The following is a 5,101-nucleotide window of genomic DNA, read 5'->3' as shown; positions in this document are numbered from 1 at the left end:
TATCGAAACGTATAAGATTATTAAGGGGTTGGACATGTTAGAGGCAGGAAACATGTTCCCAATGTTGGGGGAGTCCAGAACCAGGGGCCACAGTTTAAGAATAAGGGGTAGGCCATTTAGAACAGAGATGAGGAAAAACGTTTTTAGTCAGAGAGTTTTGAATCTGTGGAATTCTCTGTCTCAGAGGGCAGTGGAGGCCAATTCTCTGAATACATTGAAGAGAGAGCTAGAGAGAGCTCTTAAGGATAGCGGGGTCAGGGGGTATGGGGAGAAGGCAGGAACGGGGTACTGATTGAGAATGATCAGCCATGATCATATTGAATGGCGGTGCTGGCTCGAAGGGCCGAATGGCCTACTCCTGCATCTATTGTCTATTGTAAACCTCTCCTGCATTGGTGCAGCACCCTCTCCTCCTCCCTCCACTCCCACTCCCCCCCTTCCCCCTCCCTCCCTCCACTCCCCCTCCACTCCCCGTCCCTCCTCGCTCCACTCCCCCTCCCTCCCCTCCCACTCCACCCCTCCCTCCCCCTCAACCCCCCTTATCCTCCCTCCCCCCTCCCTCCCGCTCTCCCCTCTCTCCCTAGGAGATCAATTTAAACTTTAAAATGTGAATAACTTTAAAAATATAACACCGATTTCAATGAAACTTCTTCCATTGGCACCAAAGGGACAACGGTGAATAAGGTGGGTTAAACATTGTTGCGCTATCGTGTATCATGTAGTTCAGGAACAAACAAACAAACAAACAAACGTGAGTTTTAGTATATACTAGACCAAGTGGGGCCCGTTCCTCGTAGGGTTTCCATTGCGACCTGGGGAAATCACGTTTTTCCTTTAAAATAAATTGTCTGTTAAAAAATAAAAAATAAAAATCTCAATGGGGTGGGGAGAGGAGGGTGAGGAGGGGGAAATGGGGTGGGGGATGGGAAAGGGATGGGAAAGGGGAGGGAGCCACTGACACCGTCCTGCCATCTTCCTTCTCCTTCACTGTGGTGCCGTGCTCCTCCAGGGGAGGGGGAGCGCAATTAAAGGCGGTACAGGGAAGGGGAGAGGGTGACCGAGGAGCCTTGGACGCAAAGCCTCTCCTGTATTGGTGTAGCAGCCTCAACCCCCTACTCAATCCCCCTTATCCCCCGCCCTCCCTACCCCCAACTCTCCCAGCTTCACTGACCCCCACTGTTCCCTTCTCCCCCACCACCACCCCTCCTCCCCCCCACCCCTACACTCCCCTTCCCCCCACCCCTCCTACCCATCCCCACTCTTCCCTCCTCCCCAGTCTCTCTCCCTCCCACCCCCACTCGCACTCTCCTCCACCCCTCCATTCCCCATCACCCCCCTTTCCACCACTCTCCCCTCCCCCCACTCTCTCCTCCCCAGCCCCACTCTCACTCCCCAGCCACCCTTTCCCCCACTCTCCTCCCCCCACCTCCCTATCCCCCACATTCTCCTCCCCCAGCCCCACGCTCGCTCTCGCCCACCCCCCTCTCTCATCCACCACGCCTCCCCCACCTTCACCCCCCTCCCACCCCTACCCTCCCCTCCACCCACATTACCCGCATTCTCACTGTCCCCCACCCCCTCTCCCATCTTCCCCAACCACTCTCCCCTGACCCCCACTGTCCCCCTTTCCCCCACTCTCTTCCCCCACCACCACCCCCCTTTCCCCCACACCCCGTCTCCCCCCCACCCTCCCCCTTTCACTCTCACTGTTCCCTTCCCCCCCACCCACCTTCCCCCCTTTTCCCTCCACTCCCATTCTCTCTTCCCCTCACCAGCAGCAGCAGCAGCAGCGCGCGGTGGGGCTGTCGGCGACGGCAGTTGGTGGAGACCGCGTCATCAAGCGGCAGTTGGTGGAGACCGCGTCATCAAGCGGCAGTTGGTGGAGAGCGCGTCATCAAGCGGCAGCAGCAGCGCGCGGTGGGCTGTCGGCGATATATATATATAGGTATGTGTACGTGTGTGGATATACGCACACACCCATATATACACGCACACATACACACATATATTCACTGGAGCCCTGGCAACCGAGCGTTGAGAAGATTGTCCCATCTTTGGTAATGTTTACCTTTCTTTAGTGAAGAGATACAGCACGGAAACAGGCCCTCCGGCCCACCGAGTACACGACGACCATCGATCGCCCGTTCACACATGTACAATGTCATTGCACTTTCTCATCCACTCCCGACACACGAGGGGCAATTTACAGAGGGGCCGATTAACCTACAAACCTGTATCTCTGGAGTGCGGGGGAGGAAACCGGAGCAACCGGTGGAACCAGCACATTTCATGCGCAAACCCGTCTAACCACAAGTGTCTGTGTGTTTATAAAGCCAAGCGCAAGGCACATGATCTTTACAGCCCCGTTTATTGTTAGCACAGAGATTCATTGGTGAAAATTACAAAACAAATCATGTAATCCTTGTTATTCGGTTCATTTGTCGATGTTATGTGGTGTCATCGTTCCAACAGTCCTGTAAATATATTCGCTCCCCCTAATAATCCCTTCCTCCAAAGGTTTTACTGTAACGTGTAAATAACCCGCTGAGTTACTCCAGCATCAATACATGTTCTCCACAGATGCTGCCTGACCCGCTGAGTTACTTCAGCACTCTGTGTAACGTCACCTATACATGTTCTCCACAGATGCTGCCTGACCCGCTGAGTTACTCCAGCAGTCTGATTTCATTGGGATCAAACGGGGTGACACAGTACCAGGTGCCCAATACACACACTCTCAGCAGGGAAACCGGCCCTTCGGCCCATCTCGTCCATATCGACCACGATGCTCCATCTACACTAGTCCCACGTGCCCGCATGTGCCCCATAGCCCTCTGAACCTTTCCTATCCATGCACCTGTCTAAATGTTTTTAAATATTGTTATATTTCGCCTGCTGCCTGCCCTGTCCGACCAATTGAGTTTTGTGTCGCTGCTCTCCCCGCAGTACCGGCTCCCAGCAGCAGGTGGGGGTGCTGCGCCGTCAAACTGCACCGCGCTCTGCACAGCTCGCCATCGCCATCGTCTGGTTGCAAGCGGCATTACAACTGTCCCCGACTGAGACCTGAAAGACCCATCTCAGGTCATTAGACAGGAACAGAATGAGATCATTCGGACCATTAAGTCTGCTTGGATGAAGGGATTAAAAGTACCATTAGCAAATTTGCAGATGATACAAAGCTGAGTGTGTAGTGTGAGCTGTGAGGAAGATGCTATGAGGTTGCAGGGTGACTTGGACAGGTTGTGTGAGTGGGCGGATGCATGGCAGATGCAGTTTAATGTGGATAAGTGTGAGGTTATCCTCTTTGGTGGTAAGAATAGGAAAGCAGATTATTATCTGAATGGTGTCAGGTTAGGAAAAGGGGATGTACAACGAGATCTGGGTGTCCTAGTGTGTCAGTCACTGAAAGGAAGCATGCAGGTACAGCAGGCAGTGAAGAAAGCCAATGGAATGTTGGCTTTCATAACAAGAGGAGTTGAGTATAGGAGCAAAGAGGTCCTTCTGCAGTTGTACAGGGCCCTAGTGAGACCGCACCTGGAGTACTGTGTGCAGTATTGGTCTCCAAATTTGAGGAAGGATATTCTTGCTATTGAGGGTGTGCACCGTAGGTTTACTCCCGGAATGGCGGGACTGTCATATGTTGAAAGACTGGAGCGACTAGGCTTGTATACACTGGAATTTAGAAGGATGAGGGGGGGATCTTATCGAAACATACAAGATTATTAAGGGGTTGGGCACGTTAGAGGCAGGAAACATGTTCCCAATGTTGGGGTAGTCCAGAACCAAGGGCCACAGTTTAAGAATAAGTGGTAAGCCATTTAGAACGGACACGAGGAAAAACCTTTTCAGTCAGAGGGTGGTAAATCTGTGGAATTCTCTGCCTCAGAAGGCAGTGGAAGCCAGTTCTCTAAATGCATTCAAGAGAGAGTTAGATAGAGCTCTGAAGGATAGCGGAGTCAGGGGGTATGGGGAGAAAGCAGGAACGGGGTACTGATTGAGAATGATCAGCCATGATCACAGTAAATGGTGGTGCTGGCTCGAAGGGCCAAATGGCCTACTCCTGCACCTATTGTCTATTAATCATCAGATGCTCCGCAGAAAGCATTTAATCGGTGGAAAGGAACTGCAGATGCTGGTTTACACCGAAGAGAGACACAAAATTCTGGAGTAACTGAGCGGGACAGGAAGCATCTCTGGAGATAAGGGATGGGTGATGTTTCGGGACGAGACCCTTCTTCAAATTCGGGATGGACCACAGCGTGAAATTGCAGAGAGTTGTAGACGTAGCCCAAACCATCACACAAAACCAACCTCCCCTTCCATTGACTCATGGAGTCACAGAGTGATACAGTATGGAGACAGGCCCTTCGGCCCAACTTGCTCACATCGCCCAACATGCCCCAGCTACACGAGTCCCACCAGCCTGCGCTTGTTCCATATCCCTCCAAACCTATCCATGTACCTGTGTAGAAAAGAAATGCAGGTGCTAGTTTAAATCGAAGGTAGACCCAAAATGCTGGAGTAACCCAGTGGGTCAGGCAGCATCTGTAGAGAGAAGGAATGCGTGACGTTTCGGGTCTAGAGCATGTACCTGTCTAACTGTTTCATAAACGATGGGTTAGTCCCAGCCTCAACTACCTCCTCTGGCAGCTTATTCCATACATCCAGCACCCTTTGTGTGAAAAATTTACCCCTCAGGTTCCTGTTAAATCTTTCCCCTTCACCTTGAACCTATGTCGTCTGGTCCTCGATTCCCCTACTCTGGGCAAGAGACTCTGTGTATCTACCCGATCTATTCCTCTCGTGATTTTGTACACATCTGCACTTCCTGCTGCCTCTGCAAGACCACATTTACATCACCCTGGTTTTATTTCCACGCTCACTGCGGTTTAACGATGCGGAAATAAAACTTCATAACAAGAGGATTTGACTATTGGAGCAAAGAGGTCCTTCCGCAGTTGTTCAGGGCCATTGTGAGACAACACCTGGAGTACTGTGTTCAGTTTTGGTCTCCAAATTTGAGGAAGGAAATTCTTGCCATTGTGGGAGTGCAGCGTAGGTTCACCAGGTTAATTCTCGGGATGGCGGGATTGTCATATGT

Source organism: Rhinoraja longicauda, chromosome 19 (genome assembly GCF_053455715.1).
Source record: "Rhinoraja longicauda isolate Sanriku21f chromosome 19, sRhiLon1.1, whole genome shotgun sequence".
Classification (NCBI taxonomy): domain Eukaryota; kingdom Metazoa; phylum Chordata; class Chondrichthyes; order Rajiformes; family Arhynchobatidae; genus Rhinoraja; species Rhinoraja longicauda.
This window is presented reverse-complemented; position numbering follows the sequence as displayed.